Raw genomic sequence first — 25,248 nt, 5'->3', positions numbered from 1 at the left:
GGGGACAATTCCATGATCTTAAACATGTTACATGGCCATATTCGGAGTTAACATTATGAAGCTACATATAGGTATTGACCTAAATGTAGTGTACACGTGTAATGGGTGCCCTCATACTTAGTAACTTTGCACCTAACCTTCAGCAAGTGAAGGTTAGACATATAGGTGACTTATAAGTTACTTAAGTGAAGTCTAAATGGCTCTGAAAGAACATATGCGTTATTTCACTCAGGCTGCAGTGGCAGTCCTGTGTAAGATTTGTCTGAGCTCCCTATGGGTGTGGCAAAAGAAATGCTGCAGCCCATAGGGATCTCCTGGAACCCCAATACCCTTGGTTCCTGGGTACCATATACTAGGGAATTATAAGGGTGTTCCAGTGTGCCAATAAGAATTGGTAAAAATGGTCACTAGCCTATAGTGACAATTTTAAAGGCAGAGAGAGCATAAGCACTGAGGTTCTGATTACCAGAGCCTCAGTGACACAGTTAGTCACTACACAGATGCACACATTCAGGCCACAAACTATGAGCACTGGGGTCCTGGCTAGCAGGATCCTAGTGAGACAGGCAAAAACAAACTTACATGTATGTAAAAATGGGGGTAACATGCCAGGCAAGATGGTACTTTCCTACAACACCCGCTTGCAGTTGCTGATAACGACGCAAACCCCATGCAGTGCAGTTTTCCAACACCGCGCGGCCGGATTTCTCACACAACACCGCTGGGTGTCAAAGTCATTGTGAACCTGCGCGGATCCAAGGTGCCCTGTCCGGAAATCAACACATTGCTATCTTGTGGGGGAGAAAAATGACGCACCACGGACCCGACCGGAGAAGAAATGATGCACGGCCTCACTTGCGAGTAAGGAATCAACGCATTGCTGACTCTTCCAATGCACGCTTGCCTGTGTGGCTTTATTTTTTACGCAAACCAGGTACTTTGTGTAAATTCAATATTTCTATTGTTTTCTATGAAGTAAGACTCTTTTGAAAATTCATATCTTGACTTGTATATGTTGGATTTCTGTCATTTTGGTCTTGTCCAATTTAGATAAATATTACCTATTTTTCTTAACTGGTATGGTGTCCATTTTGTAATGCTTTTACTGTATTTCTGTGTGTGTTGGTACAAATACTTTACACATTGCCTTTGAGATAAGCCTGACTGCTTGTGCCAAGCTACCAAGGGGGTGAGCACGGGTTACCTTAGTGTGCACCTCCATTGCCCTAACTAGAGTGAGGGTCCCTGCTTGGACAGAGTGCAAACTGACTGCCAACCAGAGACCCCATTTCTAATAGTTTGTATGTGTATGTGATGTATGTGATGACTGATACCGTTTGCATATGTGCATGACTTGTTAGACTTTGTCCACATTCATGTTATCACATATGGGCTATGTCCAATACATGGTAATGCATGGGTAAACCCTTGACAAATCGTACTGCAGTGGACTATGGCTGGGTTGAATTCACGTTTCCCCTGTCAATGTGAGTCCATATGTGTCCACACTGTGGTATGTTGTTAGGTTCAGGCTTCAGGATACTCTGCTACACGTGTGACATATAGTTCCCCATGCATCTATGATATAGGAGATGGTGTACTCACATGTGTCAATGAAGGTTGGTATGGGCTGTGTGTGTGTAAAGATATACGTAGTGTCATATATGTAAAATTTGCCACATCGGTGTGTTCATGGGATTTGAAACCTCACATATCTATCTTCCTGCATGGACACATGTTATACTTTGTTAAATGGCTATGTAGTCATATCAATGCCACCTATGTTTCCATATGTGAGAACACACCTGATGGTCATTTAAGTCTGTCAACGATCATGTGATACCAATGCATTTTCATTAGAGGAAAGTTGACTTTTGTGCAGACACCAATACACAATACCAGGCCTGTGCCATTTAAGTTGTACATTTGTGCAGAGATATTAGATATATGTGTGCATGCCACAAACTCTGTACTTACAATCAAACACAACATGTTTGTTATGGCTGTCACATACAATGAAAAACACCTGTGTAGCAGTGTTGCAGTCAGGCAATGATGGCAGACTTTTCATGCCCACACAGACCCATGGTTCCATGATTTGGCACAGGTTTATGGTGCTCTACTCTGCTCAGTGCACTGTGCACATGCATCAGGCCCCTGACTATGTCAAAAGTCAATGTAGCCTCAACATTGGGTTTAGGGGGTGTTGGGCAGGGATCTAACCTCATAAGGATAGCTCTTCAGCAGAACAATGTGCAGTCCCCTGCAGACTGACACATGCACATATGTGATCAAATGGCCTGGGATTTTCATTTTCCTTTGGGGTACTTGATGTCAGGCTTGCCCTATCATGTACAGATGACTGGCTACTTGTACGTTTAGGACTTGTCTCATCATTTGACATGGTCTGACAGACATGATAATACATTCTTAGTAATTTCCATTTGTAGCTTGGATAGAGTTTGTGTCTCTAGAGTTACTTTTTCTATGACCCAGGGGACAGATGATGTCATCTGTCACTGCCTTCTGTCAGAATAGTATACAATGGGCAACTACAACATTATTGTTGTAGCAAACATGAGTGGGTTATGTACTGACCTAGGCATCCTCTCTGAAAATATGTTGGGTGATCATATGATGACATTGTTGTGTTGCACAGTCAGTATTGGTCTATTTGTTTACCTTCTCCATCATTTACAGCATATCTTGTTTGGAATAGATTAGGTCCTACATTTCTGGCATTCTTTAGGCTGCTTACACTTTGTATCTTCTACTGCAACATTGTCTGGTCATACATGGACAGAATGCAACAGGTGACCTGTGTAATTTGAAGATGTACACATCTTCTACTACTGGCTACATGATAGTTGTCCTCCCATTTCCATGCTTTGCAAGATTAAATGACTTCCACACACACATGACAGTACACACGCCACACCACTTGTGTGGCCTCCAAGTGACCTCTCCATGTTGGATCTCCAAGTATCTGTGGGATTCTCTCATCTGTCCTTCCACATCCTTTGGTGTACATGGATATGCACTAAATTCTGCATTCCACAACCTTTTCCACTGTGACCATGAGTGTATCTTGTTACTGTGTGAAATCATCTCAGAGCTGGATTTGTATTTGTCACAAGCAACATATAGTTCTTCTTCTTCAACCATACAGTTTACGATGGGTCTGTGACATGTTTGGACATTGCTAGACATACTTACACATACCCATACCTGAGTGGCATGTCGGCGACCTAGCCAATTTAGGGCAGTTTTTCACTGTAGGTAACTTTCTCTTGGTCAAGCATGTGAGTGTCAATGAGAGGTGTGTTTTCATATGTGGTGTGTGATGGTATCATACAGACTCTACTAGGTTACCTTGCTGACATATGTCCACCATTGTAGGAAATTGCAAACTCTTTCCTACCTAGGCCATGTACATCAGTCTTCACATGTTTATGTAGATTAGCTGCAGGCATGTGTAAAGACAGCAGATTTGTGTGACAAGTGTGCTAGGATGTACATAGGGAGTGGGACAAACTCTTTCTACATTCCACCTAGACATTCATTATGTGGTGCATTCTCCCATTTTATTGTTAAGTCATATGTATGGAGAGTGGATCAGCACCCATTGCTGCTTCACTTGTCTAGCATCCGTTAGCACACTCCACAGCCAACATGTGTCTGCTATGTTTGAGGTACAGCACACCATGTGGCAGGGTTGGGCCCAATGGCGGTGCCAGAATGTATCGCCATTGATATACGGTGAAGGCTTAGGCTCAAACTTCAGTTCCTAATCCTAAACAGTCAATGAAGGTCCATTGATACCGGTGGTGTCCCCCCCCTTGTCACACGTGGTCAGTGCTGGTGTAATAGCTATCCGCCTGAGATGTGACACAGTTCAGTTCCTATTTTTCTAATGTACCATTTGCAACCAGCCCCTACCGTATATACACCCCTCTTGCATACATCTTGCCAGGCTTGCGGATGATGTGGGAAAAGGTGTAGGAATTTGCACAGTGCCCACTTAAAACCACATATTTTTTGTGGTGCGTGGATCTAGGCCTTCGAGAGCCACATGGCCGTGAGTTATGTGACACTGAAGTGTGGCATGGAAGCACTAGACCCTCTTACATCACAACCTATGTTAACTGTTGTGTTTCTTTCCTGCTCTCTGAGGTATGGCCAACATTCCAGTTGTATATGTAGTGGAGAATGAGTACACCATGGACATTCTGGTGCAAAGTTATTTATTGGTGATATTTGCAAAGTGATATTATTTGTTCAGTGTCTAAGTGTAGAGGTTCTGTACAATTTGTTGTGTCCTGTGAACTCCAGCAGCAGTGTTTTGTAGTTCCCCCTCCAACTGTGGTGCACCATTGTCATCCTACTCCTCACTGGGGACATCTACTAGTTCATCCCAGGGGATATTGGTCCATATACATATGGTATGCAGGATAACACATAGAAGTGTCATCTTGCATACCAGGGGTGGTGCATACAACAGGCCTCCCGCTGTCAGGGCCAGGCACCTGAACCTTGACTTCAGGAGCCTGAATTTCCTCTCCACCACATTTCATGTCCTTCTGTGCCCTTCATTGTATGCCCACTCTTCCACTGTTGTCGGGTTGTCAAAAGGAGTCATCAGCCATGGCTGAATGCCGTAACCTTGGTCTGCTTAAAAGGATTGAGAGACCAGGTGTTGGTAATGCATAGTTTTGGTTTCATATGTACCATGGCAGATGTTAGTTTTAGGTGGAGTGGTGACTAAGACTTGTTTCTGGTATTGTGTGTTTTCCTGTTTTGTGGAATGGTTCCATTAGTTTGTCTTGATGGGCATTTCTATCATGGATTGTGGCTCAGGAACATCGTGATTGTGATAATAAATTTGAACTGACTGTTCAACCATGCCAAATATGTGTTGTCCATATTTGAGGCTGTGTCCTATTATTAGTGGAACCTAACACCTCCTTGCACCACAATGGTGTCATTTGTATTGACACCATGGTAGCCCGAAAAAGCCAAACTCAGGCATGCATGTTTCCATATGGCACTACGCATGCAGTGCAATACTTAGTGACCCTTTGTGGCAGATTACGCCTGTGCCAGTCATCATGTGTTCAAGGGTGTGAGTCCCACAATTGGAGGATGTAGGAGGCTGGCCTGGTTTGTAGTGGGTACCTTGGGTACTTACACCTTATACCAGGTCCAGGTATCCCTTATTAATGAAATGTAGTAGTGTTCTAGCAGCTTAGGCTGATAGAGGTAGCTGTAGCAGAGCAGCTTAGGCCGAACTAGGAGACATGCACAGCTCCTGCAATACCACTTTAGTTACACAGTACTAATACACAAGTAGAGACATTACTCAGTGTTACCAAAAATAAAGGTAGTTTATTTTTGTGACCCCAAGGCCAAAAATATCTTAGAGGCAATACTCCTTCTGGAGGTCAGTATTATACACAATATATACACTAGACACCAAAATAAGGTAAGTAATTAGACATAGGATAGTGCAAACAATAGGTAATTGTATAGACTGCAATAGGAGAAAATAGGTCTAGGGGCAACACAAACCATATACTAAGAAAGTGGAATGCCAATCACAAATTCTCCCCTAGACAAGTGCAGTGTGTAGAGAATCATTGGGAGAATAATAATACCACAAAGGTGAATAAAATACCCCACCCCAGAGCCCAGGAAAGTAGGAGTAAAGTACTGCCAGTTTCCTTAGGACACACTACAAGTCGTGATTAGAGTTATTGAAAGAACCAAGCAAGACTGCAAGCAACAGATTGTGGATTCCTGGACCTGAAGACCTGTAAAGAGAGGAGACTAAGTCCAGAAGTCACAGAAGATTTCAGGAAGGACAGGAGTTTCTGCCAACCTAGAAGAAGGTGCAACAGAGGAGTCTCCGGGTTGGAAGAAGACTGCAGAAGAGCAACAAGGAAGATGGCTGTGGGCTCCTGCATGATGCAATGGATGTCCCATGTGGAGATGTTGGATGCAGGTGAGTTTCGGTGCTGGATTTGTCCAACCAGCCTTAATTCAAGCAATGTTGTGGATTGCTTTAAAGTGGTGCTGCCTGGACCGAGGAGGGACCTTGGGGCCTCAACTCGGACTGAGGAGGCAGAGGTGGCTCCCAACACTGGAGGGAACCCACAGATGACCAGGCAGCACCCAGGGAGGTCCCAGGACCCAGGGACAAAGAAGGTGCAGATTGCAGTTGCTGCAGCACTACAAAAGAGGGTTCCATGCCGCCGGAGAACAACTCCGCAAGTTGAGCATCACAGGACAGAGTGCTGAGGACCTGGGGCAGGCTGTGCACAAAGGATTCTTGCAAATAGTTTACAGATGCCTCAGGAGGTGAAGATGAAGAGGTGCACAGGGGTACTGTCGCAAATGGGGAAGGCAAGATCTTACCTCCTCCAAATTTGGACAGCAGGACCTTAGGACAGTCGGTGTCGAAGGGGTCCACCACCAGTGTTCCAAGGAGCACGCTCGTCGCCGGGAGAGGAGTCCAAGAGAACTGGTTATCGTCTTAGAAGCTGACTTCTGGACCAGGGAAATGACCTCATCACTCCACTGGAGATGTATTCGGTCCTTCTGGTGCAGGGTGAAGACATGGAATCCCCAGAGCATGCACACTGTGGAAACTGTTGCAGTGGCTGGCTGGAGCTGAAGCTGCAAACAAAAAGTACTCCTTCTGGATACTTTGTTGCAGTTACAGCGGTTCCTGGAGCAGTCTGCGGTTGATCTGAGGTCAGAGGATGAAATAGTTGTTGCAGAGGATTCTTGCTGGAGGCTTGCAATCTGAATCTGAGAAAACACCCAGAGGAGAGACCCTAAATAGTGCTGAAAGGGGGATTGTTCAGCTACACATGTAAATACCTATCAGGGGAGGGCTCCAACGTCATCTGCTGGCACTGGCCACTTAGATGCTCCCAGAGTGCCCCACCACCTTGGAATCCAAGATGGCAAACCCAGGAATACTCTGGAGGAGCTCAGGGCACCGCCCCTGGGGTGGTGATGGACAGGGGAGTGGTCACTCCATTTTCCTTTGTACAGATTCGTGCCAGAGCAAGGACTGGGGGTCCCTGAACCGGTGTAGACTGGTTTATGCAAGGAGGGCACCATCTGTGCCCTTCAAAGCATTTCCAGAGGTTCTGGAAAGCTACCCCTCCCAAGCCTGTAACACCTATTTCCAAAGGGAGAGGGTGTAACACCATCCTCCTAAAGGAAATGCTTTGTTCTGCCTTCCTGGGACTGAGCTGCTCAGACCCCAGGAGGGCAGAATCCTGTCTGTGAGGTGGCAGCAGCTGTAGCTGCAGTGTTACCCTCAGAGAGCTGGTATGGCAGTACTGGGGGTCCATGGTGGAGCCCCCAGGATGCATGGAATTGGCTCCCCAATTCCAGAATTGGCATGGGGGATGATTCCATGATTTTGGACACCTCACATGGCCATATTCAGGGTTACCATTGTGAAGCTACATATAGGTATCGACCTATATGTAGTGCACGCATGTAATGGAACCCCTACACTCACAAAGTCCAGGGATTTGGTCCTGGATTGTGTGGGGGCACCTTTGCTAGTGCAAGGGTATCCTCACACTTAGTAACTTTGCACCTAACCTTCAGTAAATGAAGGTTAGTCGTATAGGTAACCTATAAGTTACTTAAGTGCAGTGAAAATGGCTGTGAAATAGTGTGTGCACTATTTCACGCAGGCTGCAGTAGCAGTACTATGAAAGGGTTTGTCTGAGCTCCTTATGGGTGGCAAAAGAAATGCTGCAGCCCATAAGGATCTCCTGGAACCCCAATGCCCTGGGTACCTAGGTACCATATACTAAGGACTCATAAGGGGGGTCCAGTGTGCCAACTGAAATGGTAAATGAAGTCACTAGCCTATAGTGACAAATTTAAAAGCAGAGAGAGCATAAGCACTGAGGTTCTGTTTAGCAGAGCCTCAGTGACACAGTTAAGCACTACTGACAACACACATATTAGGCCACAAACTTTGGGCACTGGGGTCCTGCCCAGCAGGATCCCAGAGAGACAGGCAAAAACATACTGACATATAGGGTTTTCACTATGAGAACTGGGGTCTTGGCTAGCAGGATCCCAGTGGCATAGTAGAAACACACTGACACACACTCACAAACAGGCCAAAAGTGGGGGTAACCATGCTCTCACAGAGGAGCAGCAAAATAGGTGCAGAGGAATTTCCCAGGTTCCTATACATGATTTATCACAGACACTTTGCAGGCGTTGGGAGGGGGCACACCATGTTTTTGCATGGGTCCCTACGTAAGGTGCATGAAAGGTCAGGTATGTTCTCAGTACTCCTACAGAGTCTTACTATGGCATCCATTATCTTGGCAGTATTGCACCTACTCTGTGCCTTGGTGGGCTGTTTCTTGTATACTGCACACAGATGGAGTTGTTAGGGGCTGCTAAGGGGTGCATGTGAAGTGGCACTGGACTAGGTACTGCACCACTTCTCATTAATCTGCCCCATGGTCTTTCATGGCTTGTGATGTTGTATTCCTATGTGAGCGGCACAATGCAGGTACGTTAGGTATGTGTAGGCGACATGTAGTTGGTTAGGGCAACACTTCGGTGGCATTTGAAATTGGTTTTGCCAGAAGCTTTGAACACCATGACAAATGTGGGGCTCTGCCTATGTGTGACTTTCTTTACATTGACATGGCTGAGTTATTCGTTGTTTGGTGTAAAGTGTGTGGGATCTCTATTTAGTTGTCAACCAGTGGACACTTGTAGTGGTTTGGGCCTCGCTTCTGTATGCAAAGGGGACATAGCTCCACCTGTCCTTCACGTGGTGTGCCAGTCAGGTTGTGGCTGTATGATGTGCATATGGGTATATGTGTGTGATGTGCAATGAATGCGGTGTAGTGTGGCATGTGGCATATGTGTTGCTGTCTGTACATCTGTGTTCCACTGCCCATGTGTGTTTAGTGTGGTGTATGTCTTGTTTGTCCTGCAAGGTTGGTGTGTTGTCTGTGTACTGATTGGTATGGTGATTACCTACGACCAGCCCATTGTCATATTTCCCATTCTGAAACCTCTTGTTGATGGTGGATTGCTGGAATATCTAGGCATCATGGACGCTACCAGGATATTTGGCTAGGATGTTTGTGAAGAGTCCACGGTGGTCCACAATGGCCTGCACATTTATTGAATGGGTGTGTTTGCGGTTCTTATAGAGGTGTTCTGTTGCTGCAAGTGGCATAAATTGGACATGGATGCAGTCCATTGCATCCAGCGCACCCAGGAACCCAGCAATTAGGTAGAAACCTTGCTTGGTCTCCTGCTGTAGTTGCTGGGTGTTGGGGAAGCAGATGTGGTGGGGTGTGAGGTGGATGATTTCATCCAGAACCTTTGGTAGGAAGGCCAAGAAGGATGGCTGGGAGATACAAGCCACTTGTGTGCCCATTGTCTGTAATGATCCTGACACCAGTATATGGAGGACAGCAAGGAGTTTGGTCATGGGTGGAATATTTGTTGGAGTCTCCGCCCTTGCAGTGATGTCTGGCGCTTTGTGGTGAGGCAGGCGTACAATGGACTCCTGCTTCAGATGGTAGGTTCTGATGACATCTTGTTCCCTGGGCCCACGGATGGTCGTACACTGTCAAACTATCCTCTCCTGACTTCTGCGCTGCCTTTGTACCTGCTGTGGTGGTTCTGGAGGAAATCTGTTGTCGTCGCTGTCGTCTACGGCGTGAGCTGAGCTGGAGCATTAACAGTTCCATGTTGTTCAGAAGGTTGCCAATGCTGCTTCCGTGTGTTTTCCTTAAGTAGTGAGGTGTGGGCCTCATTTAAATGCATGGTCTGACCAGGTTTTAAAATTTGATGCAAATAGGGCTTTGCGTCATTTTTTGGGATTGGTTCCTTTCTGTTCATCATTTTAGCATCAGGATGTAAATATGGTGCTAGGGGCTAGCATCATTTTTTGGAAGGAAATGCCTACCTTGTATATCCTTGCCGCAAAACAACACAAGGTGGGTTGGCACTCCCGAAAAATGGCACTTACTCAGATATTTTGTCACTAAATGGGTCTAGTGTCAAAATATAAATGTGGCGGTAGGTTAGCACCACTTTTGCATAAACAATGACACAAGGGTGGCACAAACGTTTCTTAAATATGCGCCATGGTCTCTCTAGCTTCTACTGAGTACATCTGTCATCCAAAAAATCAGCACTGAAGGCTCCATACCAGCCAAAACCTGATTCACCAGCCCCAGGAGGGTGGCAGGGGCATTCTATAATTCAAAGGGCATCCCTTTGAATTGTGAATTGGCAGTGGACCTCTGGAGAGCAAAAGACTGACCTGTCCTTGGCTCCTTTAGTTAGGGCAATCTGCCAGTATCCTGAAGTCAGATCAAACGTACTCAGGGTCTGGACAGCCCCTGACCTATCAATGAGCTCATCAGCTTGGGGAATGGGGTGAGCATCAGTCTTAGTGACTGGGTTAAGCCCCATGTAATCCACACAGAACCCGAGTTCTCTGGTAAAGCTTTGTAGGACAGATTTTGGTACTAGCACCACAGGGCTGAACCAGGGCCTACTGGAGGGTTCAATCACCCCCAACTCCCACATCTTGAAGACTTCCGACTTGATGCTGGACTTCTCTTAGTCAAACAGCCTGTAAATTTTGCTTTTGACAAGGAGGCTACCTCCTGTGTCAATATCATGGGCATACATATGTGTAAAACCAGGGAGGGGCAACAGACCCAGCAAGTGGCGACAGTCCCTCTGCTGCTCTGAAGTCGGGGAAAGGAAGAGGTTTACACCATCCTTCTCTTTGGAGGCTAGGAAGTCAGGGAGAAGTTGACTCTACTCTTTCTCCCCCCCTCCCATCTGTCACCAACCAATACCTTTCAAAATGTGGTTTAAGATGGTGAATGTGGAGAACCCTTTTGAGGTATCTGAGGGTCTTGAAGTCCACCAAGTGGGTGGCCTCTTCCTTCCTCTCAATAATCTCATATGGCCCAGTCCAATGAACTTGGAGGGCCCTGGGCTTCACAGTCTCATCATCCACATGTTTTGTACAAGTTGGAATTGCACAGGGTCTTGAAGTCCACCAAGTGGGTGGCCTCTTCCTTCCTCTCAACAAGCTCATATGGCCCAGTCCAATGAACTTGGAGGGCCCTGGGCTCCACAGTTTCATCATCCACATGTTTTGTACAAGTTGTAATTGCACAGGGGTCTCGTCATACCACTGCTTCATTCCTTCCTTGTTGGCCTCCAAGTTTTCAGAAGGCTTCTTCCAAAACCTAGACACCTCTCTCTGGAGGGCTAGCATGTAGCTAACCACATCCTGGAGAGGTTTCCTGGGAGCTTGTTCACAGCCTCCCCTAACCAGGCTGAGAGATGCCATTACATGGTGTCCGTAAAGAAGCTCAAAGGGGATAAATCCAACCACTTTCTTGACCCTTGAGGGTCTTGTTGAATTTCTCAACATGCCTGTTGGTTTGTGGATTGTAGGGTGTGGTATAGAAACTTTGTAAGTAACCCCACCCTCCTTCCACATTGACCTCATATAAGTAGACATAAAGTTAGTGTCCCTGTCAGGCACCACTTCTTTGGGGAAACACACTCTGGTAAAACACCCATCAGGGCCCTAGCCACTGAAGATGCAGTTGTAGTCCTCAGAGTTATAGTCTCTGGGTATCTTGGGAGATTTTCCACCAAGACCAGGATGCATCTGTTGCAAGAGACTGTCTGGGGAGTCATGGGCCCTACGATGTCACTGCTGCCATTTTCAATGGGGGGGTGCCAATGACAGCCAAGGGATTCAAGGGAGTTTTCAGCTTCTGCCCTGTCTTCCTGCTGGCCTGCTAGGTCAAGCAAGCTCTACAGAAAGTATCTGAGGAAATCCTCTTTTGGGGCCAGTAAAGGTGGGGGGCAAGCCTGGCAAAGATCTTGTCCTGCTTCAGATGCCCAGCTTGGAGTATTTCATGAGCCACCTCCAGTAGGAAGGTCCTGTAGCACTGGGGAAGTACCAATGCCCTTTTTGCCCTATGTACAGGTGCCTTACGCTCACCATATGGAAGGCCATCCTCCCAATAGATGCGGTGACTACCAGAGGCATTACCAGCTGCCTGGGCTTCTGACTGTTGACTCACGGCCTCCAGGGTTGGGCACTTCTGTGCCTTACATAATACCTACCTGATCGATCCTTCTTCTTCTTTCCATCCAGCAAGTTCAGGCATGTGACCGAGGGTGGCAATATCCTCTCCAATGCCCTTTGGGAAAACCTCCTCTGGCGCCCCATCATCCTCATCTGGGAGACATTCAGGGGCTGGTTTCCCACACCCTTTGCCCTTCCCTCTTTTGGCAGCTGTCCGGGCCATTTTTCAATGCTCCAGACTTCCCTTACTCCCTTCCTGGGCAACCATGGATCTGGTGGTTGCATAAATCCTCCTAGACAACCTAACGTTTCCATGTGTGACCTGAGCTGAAGCTCAGGGTTAAGGTCTTGAGCATTTAGGGGGTCATTCTGACTCCCGCCGGCCGCGGTAACCGCAGGGCCGGCGGAAGCCGCCAGAATACCGCTGCGCGGTCAGAAGATCGCCGCGGTTATTCTGAGTTTCCCGCTGGGCGGGCGGGCGACCGCCAGAAGGCCCGCCGCCCGCCCAGCGGGAAACCCCCTTCCACGAGGATGCCGGCTCCGAATGGAGCCGGCGGAGTGGAAAGGGTGCGACGGGTGCAGTTGCACCCGTCGCGATATTCAGTGTCTGCATGGCAGACACTGAAAATCTTGGTGGGGCCCTGTTACGGGGGCCCCTGCAGTACCCATTCCATTGCCATGGGCACTGCAGGGGCCCCCAGGGGCCCCACGACACCCCTTACCACCATCCTGTTCCTGGCGGCCAAAACCGCCAGGAACAGGATGGCGGTAAGGGGGTCGGAATCCCCATGGCGGCGCAGCAAGCTGCGCCGCCGTGGAGGATTCCCCAGGGCAGCGGGAAACCAGCGGTACACCGCCGGTTTCCCGTTTCTGACAGCCGCGGTCAGAATGCCCAGGGATGCACCGCCAGCCTGTTGGCGGTGCATCCGCGGTCCCCGGCCCTGGCGGATTTTACCGCCAGGGTTGGAATGACCCCCTTAGTGTCCAAGAACCTACAATTCAAGGGTTCGAATCCCACTCCTGCCACCAATATCAGAAACTGGATTTCTGGTTGGCAGATGTATTCACCCTCACCAAGCAGGAACCACATTCCTAGTCAGGGTAAGTATTAGGCAAACCCTAAATTATTCTGAGATCACCCTCTGTTAGTTTGGCAGAGAGCAGCAAGTCTTAAATTAGAGGCAATGTGTCAAGTATTTGTGCAACACGTCAAACAGTAAAACAGTGAAAACATCACACACCAAGATGTAGTGGTTTCGAAAAATAGAACATAGGGCCTCATTAACTGGAAAGCGGTGCGGCACTGCACCAAATTTGACAGTGCCACACTGAATCACTTCAGAAATGCAGAAATGTGCCGTATTTAAGAAAATAGGGCTCACCCCTGTGTTTTCCCTAGCGCTAAATTTAACTGCCAAGCGCCAACACAGGCACCCTTGCACCAGTGTGCAAGGGTGCCTGCATTACAGGGAATGATTGTTTAAGTTGGGTTCCTGGAGGATGCAAGTGATGTCACACGCTGGATGGAGGATTGCAATCGGATTTGTGTTGTCAGAGTCCGCCAACAAGCCTTGGCACACGCACAGCTCGCAGTTAGCTGAAAATGTCACTGCCTGGGACCAGGAACGACCAGGTGGACTCCACCCAGGAGGAGGAGTCAGAGGAGGCCCTCAGTGACACAGAGAGCCCACAGAAGACCAGGCAACACACACAGGAGTCCCACAGCATGGGGAGAAGAATTTTGCAGAAGAGGATCATGCAGCCCTATGACAAAGGCTCCCACACTGATGGAGAACCACTCAGGGAGCTGTGCGTCGCCAGATAGAGTGCTAGGGGCTGGAGCTTTAGGATGCATAAAGATCTTGGTGTAAGGATGCCAACAAGCCTTGGCAGTTGCAAGGGGTGTGGTGAACGGAGGGTACTGTCTTGCGTGGGGAGGCAAGGTCTTACCTTCACCAAAGTTGGACAGCTGGAAGAGAGGTCAGTTGGAACCACTTCAGTCCACCACCCATGATGCAGGATCCATGCATCTTAGCAGGAGAGGGGATCCACACAGCCGGTCGTAGTTGCAGTTGGTGTCTGCAGAAGCAGGGGAGTGACTTCTTAACCCAAAGGGAGATTCCTTCTTCCTTCTGATGCAGGCTGAAGACGTGCTGTCCTCAGAGGATGCACGACCGGGAAACTGTTGCAGTTGCTGGCAGGAGCCGGAGATACAATGTTGCAGGGGGCGTCTTGCTTCTTTGTTGCAGCTTGTAGGGTGGGTCCTGAAGAGTCTAGATGCAGTTTCTTCTGTGAGAAGTCAAAGTGGAGGGTGCAGAGGATTCCTGCTGGAGACTTGCAGTCCAAATCTGAGGACCACCCAAAGGAGAGACCCTAAATAGTCCTGAAAGGGGGATTGTTCACCTAACCAGGTCAGCACCTATGACGGAGGGCTCTGACATCACCTGCTGGCACAGGCCACTGAGATGCTCCCAGAGTTCCCTTCCAACCTTGAATACAAGATGGCAAAACTCAGGGTCCCTCTGGAGGAGCTCTGAGCAGCACCCCTGGGGTGGTAATGGACAGGGGAGAGGCACTCCCCTTTTCTTTTCCAGTGTTGCACCAGAGCAGGGACTGGGGGTCCCTCAACTAATGTAGACTGGTTTATGCAAGGAGAGCACCAAATGTGGCCTTCAAAGCATTTCCAGTAGCTTGGGGAGGCTACCCCTTCACAGCCTGTAACACCTATTTCCAAAGGGAGAGGGTGTAACACCCCTCTCCCAAAGGAAATCCTTTGTTCTGTCTTCCTGGGCTCGAGTTTTTCAACCAACAGGAGGGCATAAACCTCTCTGGGAGGTGGCAGCAGCTTCGGCTCCCTGGAAACCCTCAGAGTGCTGAAATGGCAATTCTGGGGGTCGTCTAAGGAGCCCCCAGAGTGCATGAAATAATACAACCAATGCTTGCAAAAGCCTTGAAATATGATTCCAACATGTTCAATACCAAACATGCTTATGTTTGGAGTTACCATTATGTAGTTGGACATAGGTAGTAACCTATGTCCAGTACACACGTAAAATGGCGTCCCCGAACTCACAAAGTCTGAGAAAATGGGCCTGGAGTTAGTAGGGGTACCTCTGCTAGTGCAGGGTTGCCCTCACACACAGGTACTAGGTACCCAGCCCTCTGGGCGAGAAAGGCCTACCATAGGGGTGGCTTTTAAGTAACCTGGTGTAGTGAAAAATGGCAGTGAAAGGGTGCTTGCACCTTTTCACGCAGGCTGCAATGGCAGTCCTGCAGAATCCTCTGCATGGGCTCCCTATCAGTGGCAAAATATATGCTGCAGCCCATAGAGATCCCCTGGAACCCCAATGCCCTGGGTATCTAGGTACCATACACTAGGGACTTATAAGGGGACACCAGTATGCCAATTGTCGGTGAAATACAGAGTTTTGGGGGAGAGAGAGCATAATCACTGGGGTCCTGGTTAGCAGGATCCCAGTGAACACAGTCAAGCACACTGACATCCGGCACAAAAAGGGGGTAACCATGCCAAGAAAGAGGATACTTTCCTACAACAATACACTTCAGGATGTTATGGGTGAATGTAGGTGAGCCTAATTACACAGTAGTACAGAAATCCATCCTCTCAGAGCTGGCACACAGCGCCTGTGACAATAATCCATTAACAATGCAAATCTAGGAATACTGTGCAACAGTATGTATGGCCAACATGTCTACGACACATCACTGTCTAACTCTGGCACCCATGTATGAGGAAATTATGCAATGTGGTGCAATAAACAAGCTTGCTGTGTTGCACTGCATCATTTACAAAGTGCAGGGGTACATGGTAGCTACCAAAATGCAACATATACTTGTACTTACCTCCATGATGGTGTACTGCCTGCTTCCTAGCGCCAACACAGGCACCCTTGCACCATGGTGTAGGGGTGTGTAGGAAGGTAGCCTCTTTCTAGCCTTGTTGCCCCCGCTTTTGGCCTGTTTGTGAGTATATGTCAGGGTGTTTTTACTGTCTCACTTGGATCCTGTTAGCCACGGCCCAGTGCTGATATTGAAAACCCTATGTTGTCAGTGTGTTTGATATGTGTCACTGGGATCCTGCTAGCCAGGACCTCAGTGCTCATAAGTTTGTGGCCTATATGTGTTCCCTGTGTAGTGCCTAACTGTATCACTGAGGCTCTGCCAACCAGAACCTCATTGTTTATGCTCTCTCTGCTTTTAAAATTGTCACTGCAGGCTAGTGACTCATTTTACCAATTCTCATTGCCACACTGGAACACCCTTATAATTCCCTAGTATATGGTACCTAGGTACCCAGGGTATTGGGGTTCCAGGAGATCCCCATGGGCTGCAGCATTTCTTTGCCACCCATGGGGAGCTCAGACAATTCTTACACAGGACTGCCACTGCAGCCTGAGTGAAATAACGTCCACGTTATTTCACAGCCATTTTACACTGCACTTAAGTAACTTATAAGTCACCTATATCTTTAACCCTCACTTAGTGAAGGTTAGGTGCAAAGTTACTTAGTGTGAGGGCACCCTGGCACTAGCCGAGATGCCCCCACATTGTTCAGGGCAAATTCCCCGGACTTTGTGAGTGCAGGGACACCATTACACGTGTGAACTACATATAGGTCAATACCTATATGTAGCATTACAATGGTAACTCCGAACATGACCATGTAACATGTCTAGGATCATTGAATTGTCACCCCAATACCATTCTGGTATTGGGGGACAATTCCATGCATCCCCAGGGCTCCAGCATAGAGCCCGGGTACTGCCAAACTAACTCTCTGGGGTTTTCTCTGCAGCTACCACTGCTGCCAACCCTCAGACAGGTTTCTGCCCCCCTGGGGCCTGGGCAGCCCAGTCCCAGGAAGGCAGAACAAAGGATTTTCTCTGAGAGAAGTTGTTTAAAAGCTCTCCCTTTGGAAATAGGTGTTAAGGGCCTGAGAGGAGTAGCTTCTCCTGGCCTCTGGAAATGCTTTGAAGGGCACAGATGGTGCCCTCCTTGCATAAGCCAGTCTACACCAGTTCAGGGATCCCCCCAGCCCTGCTCTGGCGCGAAACTGGACAAAGGAAAGGGGAGTGACCACTCCCCCGACCAGCACCTCCCCAGGGGAGATGCCCAGAGCTCCTCCAGTGTGTCCCAGACCTCTGCCATCTTGAATGCAGAGGTGTGAGGGCACAATGGAGACCTCTGAGTGGACAGTGCCAGCAGGTGACGTCAGAGACCCCTTCTGATAGGTGCTCACCTCTCTCTGTAGCCAATCCTCCTCTGAGGGCTATTTAAGGTCTCTCCTGTGGGTTTCCCATCAGATAACGAATGCAAGAGCTCTCCAGAGTTCCACTGCACTACTCTCTTCGACTTCTGCCAAGAATTTACCGCTGACTGCTCCAGGGCGCCTGCAAAACCGCAACAAAGTAGCAAGAAGACTACCAGCAACATTGTAGCGCCTCATCCTGCCGGCTTTCTCGACTGTTTCCTGGTGGTAACCTGGAAAAAAAGAAACACAAGGGTAGTAAGGGTGAAAGATGCCGCACTTCTAGGCAGTAAAACAATAATTTTTAACAGGTATATATGAAAAAGCAAAGTCTGGTGCAGCTTGGCCCAGTGCCCTACTACCCAGAAGGCACCAAAACGGGTTTCAGAGTACCCAAGGACAAAAATGGAACAATTTGGCCACAGCACACAGAATATATTGTCCAATCATGTGGTAAGGATGAAAATCCCTGATGGTGTGTTGTAGGTTAGAGGAAGTATGAGGTTGAAGAAAAATCTTGAGTCTTGTTAGTAGATGATGCCTTTATTCGTGGGTGTTAGAAATCATAATACCATCATAGATATACAGCCAACACGTGTTTCGTCAAACAGGTGACTTCATCAAGACTCGGCCGTCCGGCCAGAGTAGTGGATAATAATCAGCTATGTAGGCTATAGTAGGTGAAAATGATCTTATTGGGATAGTGGAACTGAGAGTAGTATAGCTGCCCGAGCAGCAGCAGGTGAGTTAGGTGTTGAGCACGTAGGTTAAAACAGGTATAACAAGCCCTGATAAGCCTTGAGTCAAAACCTGAAAAACGCCGGATGGAGAGGCGCGGTAAGCAGTATAGGAGCGTCTAGGATACTACTCCCAGTTCCACTATCCCAATAAGATAATTTTCACCTACTATAGCCTACATAGCTGATTATTATCCACTACTCTGGCCGGACGGCCAAGCCTTGATGAAGTCACCTGTGTGACGAAACACGTGTTGGCTGTATATCTATGATGGTATTATGATTTCTAACACCCACGAATAAAGGCATCATCTACTAACAAGACTCAAGATTTTTCTTCAACCTCATACTTCCTCTAACCTACAACACACCATCAGGGATTTTCATCCTTACCACATGATTGGACAATATATTCTGTGTGCTGTGGCCAAATTGTTCCATATTTGTTTCCTGGTGGTGCATGCTCTGAGGGCTGTCTGCCTTCACCCTGCACTGGAAGCCAAGAAGAAATCTCCCGTGGGTTGACGAAATCTTCCCCTGCCAACGCAGGCACCGAACTTCTGCATCACCGGTCCTCTGGGTCCCCTCTCATCTTGACGAGCGTGGTCCCTGGAACACAGGAGCTGGATCCAAGTGTCCCCGACAGTCCATTGGCCCTTCTGTCCAAATTCGGTGGAGGTAAGTCCTTGCCTCCCCGCGCCAGACAGTAATCCTGTGTACTGGGTGAACTGCAGCTGCTAGATCTTCTGTGCACTTTTGCAAGACTTTCTTTGTGCACAGCCTAGCCCAGGTCTCCAGCACTCCGTCCTGTACTGCCTAACTCGCTGAGTTGGACTCCGACTTCGCGGGACCCTCTTTTGTTGTGCTGAGACGACTGCCATGCTCAGATCTTCTGAATGCCTGTTCAGGTGCTTCTGCAGGTGCTGCCTGCTTCTGAGTGGGCTCTCTCTATTGCTGTCCATTCATTCTGTCTCCTCCTCCAAGGGGCGACCTCCTGGTCCTTCCTTGGCCCTGGCAGCACCCAAAATCCTCAACCGCGACTCTTGCAGCTAGCAAGGTTTGTTTGCGGTCTTTCTATTGGAAACAACTCTGCTTCCTCCAGCATGCCGTGGAACATCTTCTGACCAAAGGAGAAGTTCCTGGCACCTTCCGTTGTTACAGAATCTTTGGCTTCTTCCACCCGGAGGCAGCCCTTTTGTAACTTCATCCAGGGTTTAGTGGGCTCCTGCCCCCCTGGACACTTACGTGACTCTTGGACTTGGTCCCCTTCCTTTGCAGGTCCTCAGGTCCAGGAATCCATATTCAGTGTTTTGCAGTCAGTTGTTGTCTTTGCAGAATCCCCTATCTCGACTTTACTGTCTTTCTGGGGCAGGAGGGTAACTTTACTCCTACTTTTCAGGGTCTTGGGGTGGGGTATCTTGGACACCCTTAGTGTTTTCTTACACTCCCAGCAACCCTCTACTCACTGCACTAGGCCTGGGATCCATTTGTGGTTTGCATTCCACTTTTGGAGTATATAGTTTGTGTTGCCCCTAGGCCTATTGTCTCCGATTGCATTTTATTGTGTACTACAGTACAGTATATGCACTATTCTAACTGTTTACTTACCTGCTTTTGGTCTGTGTGTATATTTTGTGTATTTTGCTTACCTCTTAAGGGAGTATATCCTCTGAGATACTTTTAGCATTTTGTCACTAAAAAGTACCTTTATTTTTAGTAACTCTGAGTATTGTGTTTCTTATGATATACTGCTAAGTGATGTAAGTGGTATGGTAGAAGCTTTGCATGTCTCCAAGTTCAGCCTAAGCTGCTCTGCTATAGCTACCTCTATCAGCCTAAGCTGCTAGAACACTACAAATCTACTAATAAGGGATAACTGGACCTGGCACAAGGTGTAAGTACCACAAGGTACCCACTATAAGCCAGGCCAGACTCCTACATTGGTGGTGCAGCAGTGGGATAAGTACTTGTAACTGCTTTACCACTTTGTCATTGGTGCTTTTCATAAGAAAAACATATACCAAATACTTCAGAATATACACAGTAACCCAAACAGTTTAACTTTCCTTCTTTAAAACTTTCTAAAAAGTTTCTGAAAAGTTTTTGAAAACTTTCTAAAGTTCCAAAAGTTTGAAAAGGTTTTTCTCTGTTCTTTCAAAAGTTCTAAAAACTTTTTTCTCTCTCTGTCCTAAACCTTTTCTGACATGTCTGCAGAAGAGCTTACTCCCACAGTTGTCCAGGCAACATATGGGAATCTAAACTTTAAAAGTTCCAGGGGTCTCTGCATTGAAAGAGGTTTAGCAATTGGTAAGAATCCTACCAAAGATCTTCTCCTTAGCCTTCTCCTAGAAAGTGACCAGAACCAGTCTGGCCCGTCCCAGGATCAGGAGGTAGAGGAGAGGGATACCCAGCCAGAATCAGAGGAGTCCACTGAGGTTGCTGGGGAGGGTTCTTCCAAGGACCTGTCAGCTAAGAGGCCACCTAGTGACACTGGTAGTGGGAGGGGGTCACACATTAGTAGGGCACCCTTCACTCCTAAAGGCCAGGTTACTAGAGTGCAGTCAGTTAGGGACAGGTCCAACGCTGCCAATTCCCACATTACTTCTGTGTCTCCCAACTCCCAAGCCTCCCACCCTGAGGATAACTTAATGGAAAGGGAACTGAGAAAGCTGAGGTTGGAAGAGGCCAGGCTGAAGCTTAAACAGCAGCAGCTGGCCTTAGACAGGGAATCTCTGGATGTGGAAAGGGAAAGGCAGAGGTTGGGGTTAGTTCCCCATGGTGGCAGCAGCAGTGTTTTTGATAATAATCCTGTTAGAGAGCAAGATTCCAGAAACCTGCATAAGATATTCCCCTCTTGTAGGAGGCGGCCTGGCTTGTAGTGGGTAGCAAAGGTATTTACACCTTGTGCCAGGTACAGTTATCCCTTATTAGTAGAGAAGAGGTGTTTCTAGCAGCTTAGACTGATAGAAGGTAGCTATGGCAAAGCAGCTTAGGCTGAACTAGGAGATATGCAAAGCTCCTACTATACCACTTATATCATATGCACAATATCATATGAAAACACAATACACAGAGTTACTAAAAATAAAGGTACTTTATTTTTATGACAATATGCCAAAAGTATCTCAGTGAGTACCCTCAGTAAGAAGGTAAGAACTATACACAAGCTATATGTACACAAACCAAATTTAGGTAAGTAAGAGCAAGAAAAGTAATGCAAACAGTGTAGAATTACATTAGGTTGCAATAGGCAAGCATAGGTATAGGGGCAACACAAACCATATACTCCAAAAGTGGAATGCAAATCACGATTGGACCCCAGACCTATGTGAGCTTGTAGAGGGTTGCTGGGACTGTAAGAAAACAGTCAGGGTGTCCAAGATACCCCACCCCAAGACCCTGAAATGTAGGAGTAAACTACACCTACACCCCCAAAAGAGCACAATAGTCGTGATAGGGGGATTCTGCAAGAAGAACAAACACCAGCAGTGCACTGACAACGGATTTCTGGACCTGAGGACCTGCAAGGCAAAAGGACAAAGTTCAATAGTCGCGCAGTGTCCAGGGGGGGCAGGAGCCCAGGAAACCCCAGATGAAGGTGCAAGGAAGCTGCCTCCAGATGGAAGAAGCATGGAGTTCTGCAAGAAACAAGAGGACTCAGGAACTTCTCCTTTGGAAGACAGATGTCCCACGTCGTGATGAAGCTTGCAGAGGTGTTCCCACGCAGAAATACCACAAACAAGCCTTGCTAGCTGCAAGGGTTGCGGTACAGGTTTTTGGGTGCTGCTGAGGACCAGGAAGAACCAGGATGTCGCCTTTTGGAGGAGGAGACAAAGGGGGTGCTCAGCAACTTAGAGAGCCCTCACAGAAGCAGGCAGCACCCGCAGAAGTACCCCAACCGGGACTTAGAAGAAGAGTGAACCGGAGTCCATGCGAAGTTACAAAAGGGGGTCCCACGACATTGGAGGACAACTCAGAAGGTTGTGCACTGCAGGACAGAGTGCTGGGGACCCAGGCTAGGCTGTGCACGAAGCAAATCATGGAAGAGTGCACAGAAGCCAGAGCACCTGTAAATCATGCAGCACACAGCTTTGCAGTCTGGCGTGGGGTGGCAAGGACTTAGCTCCACCAAACTTGGACTGAAGAGTCACTGGACTGTGGGAGTCACTTGGACAGAGTTGCTGTGTTCCAGGGACCACGCTCGTCAGTATGAGAGGGGACCCAGAAGACCGGTGATGCAGTCTTTTGGTGCCTGCGTTAGCAGTGTAGTGAATCCTAGTTTTTTTTAACGGGATAACAGGAGTTAGCTTAGCCGTAAGCTTGGAAACTCGTTCCCCCGTCAGCTAGTGACTTTTAACCTACTTAGCTTGCTCTGTCTTAGTCCATTTAATTATTTATTTCCTTTAAGATGGCGGCCTTGTTTATAGTTAGGCCACTTGATATGGGTTCTATTATCAGTGTCACTGCGCCAAGGAGTCAAGATCAAGCATGAAAGACAAACATACAGTAGGTATTCACACTTAGGGATTTTCCCTCTCTATACTTTCGAGGGATTGTTGATATTAATTGCCGTCCCAAGCATGCCTGTTATCTATTGTTATGAATAACACTTATGTCAGGGGACCTTGTAGATCTGTACAAATACATCACACTTTAGACAGATAATCAGAGGGATTCCGACCAGAGGGCATCGCCACCATCGCCACCATCGCTGATACCAATGCTGCAGTCATCTTGACTCTGACCCAGTCTTCGTGTCCCTGCGGAGTCTGAGATAGAGACCTCATTCCAAGGTAACGAGGGTTGGGGGCTCCTCTCATGGACACGGCTTTAGCAGATTAGGTTTAACGAACCCAGCTCTCCTTTAGGTAGGAGGTTAGACCTATTCTCCTTAGGGAACTAGGGCTTATTCCATCTTATACATATACATATATTTCTTTCATATATTGCACAATGGTGGGGGTCTTTATAACAATGACTCTCTTCTTCACAATATTGTTGCTTGGTATATTCATTATCCTAATCATTGCAGTTCATGCAACTTATCACAAATTGCAGTTATGTTGAATAAAAACTATTATAACTCCACTGCATCTGTGTTATTGCCTTTGTTTGTATGAGACATAATAAATCTGTGAGAAAAGGGTAATTTCCGTTTAACCACGACAACCCTGAGAGATCTTACTTTGAGTCCATGGGTAAGTAACTGCTACAAATCACCTTTTACTAATATGTTTCTGGTGAGGTACTGCTAGTAAGCCGGTAAGGTTTGGACAGCAGTTACAACTAGTTGTAGGAAATAACTTAGTCACCTACAACAAAAGTACTGTCATCCTGAGACCAGCAGTCTTGCTCAGAGCAAGAGTCCAAACTACGACATGGCGCCACCAACGATGGTGTTTAGGCACTAATTTACGGATACCCTGACTATCACTGTCTCATAGACAAAAGGTACCCTAAGTACCATTATACGGAGACGTCCGTGGTCTTTGGGAGAATCCACCTCAGCTGAACAGGTAACACCTAATTAAGCTGTAGGCTGTTTGAGCTCGAACTCATAAAAAAGAAAAAACTTCCCCTATTTTGGTGTTCCGTTTCTCTAAACAAACTATGGCTAATACCATAGACATTCCTGCGAATGCTAGACATGCACTTGCACAACATTTATTAGCGCATGGCCTTACAGAAGAGGGCGGGGATGTTACTCTGATTATAGAAGCAACTGAAGCATACCAAACAGAGACTTTTTACTGTTGGGTCACCTTTCCTGAGGCTGACCAAAGAACGCACACATTTCACACATATGACATTGCGAACGTACCTGTACGGTACGAAGCATACCAGTATCATGAAATATCGCTCACATATCAAGAGCATCAGAACTGGCTTGAAGGCGCCCTACCACATGTACTACGAAGAGTGAGGCTAGGTCCTTTAAGTAATGAGGGACCTACATGGCCTATGTTTGCCACAAATACACCTCACCCAGGCATACAAAATATGCCGACCGCAGATTTACGAGTACTATATATTGAATTAGTGGCATTATATAGACGATTGGTTCAGTTCGTAATGCGAACATTGAACACTACGCCAGCGCGTCCAGCACCACCAGTAGCTGGTGGATATCAATTGGCTACTGGGATTAATCCACAAACAGTGCATACTATTATGGGAAAAGTGCCCACGGAACGGGAAAAAATACCGTTCTGGATGGCCCAGAAAACAAATTAGCTGGAAGCTGTGTTCCCCCATACGGGGCCACAGGAAAAACATAGACTGCTCACTATGTGCTTGCCATTTGGGATGGTTCCCTCGGTGGATGAATGTGCCACATGGGGTACAGTCTTCGCTGCCGTTTATACTACCACACATGGTACCCCTACACTTGTCAATTTACCGGAAGTGTTAAAACAAATACAAAATGAGCATGGGGCTGCACCGGCCCTGGATCTGGGGATGAAATTGATGCGTAACTTTGACGCCGTCTCCTCGATAATACTAAGTAATATTAAAGGGGAAGCGGTGGCACTGGCATTACGCCAGCGTCTCCGGGAAACTCCAAATGTGGAACAAGAGAGATAGCTGCCGAAAATAATTTCCGATACCTATACTGGTATAGGACGGGATGGTTTGGGAGCCAAACCAAAAAAATTGGACATACCAACTACCAACCATAAGGAAGGTACAAAGCAGGCACAAGAGGGCTCTAAAAAGCGCTGGGACAAACAAAAAGATTTCAAAGACAGGAGAAATAAAAGAGCTGATTCTCCACATCCGGAGTACTCCGAAAGGAGGTATAATCTCAGGAATAGGGATAACATTAGAACTCCAGACAGATATACTGATTCACGTCCTTCTCGTTCCTTTCAGGACGTACCGGATAAACGTAGCAAGAGAGGGGGCCGTCAAGATCGACGTCCGGAATACGTGATAGAAAAAAAAGACTCACCACAGTCTGCCATTAAAAAAGAAGAAAAGACTCCTCAGCTAAAACCACAATTTAAAAAAAGAAAGTGGCAGCACTGACAGTTAAAAACGCCAGTAGTATTGAGAACACTGTTGAGGAACAAGAAGTGGGCCGTGACTCTGTTGGACAG

Source organism: Pleurodeles waltl, chromosome 8 (genome assembly GCF_031143425.1).
Source record: "Pleurodeles waltl isolate 20211129_DDA chromosome 8, aPleWal1.hap1.20221129, whole genome shotgun sequence".
In the NCBI taxonomy this organism is placed as follows: Eukaryota; Metazoa; Chordata; class Amphibia; order Caudata; family Salamandridae; genus Pleurodeles; species Pleurodeles waltl.
The sequence above is the reverse complement of the archived record's forward strand: the minus strand, read 5'-3'. Positions refer to the sequence as shown.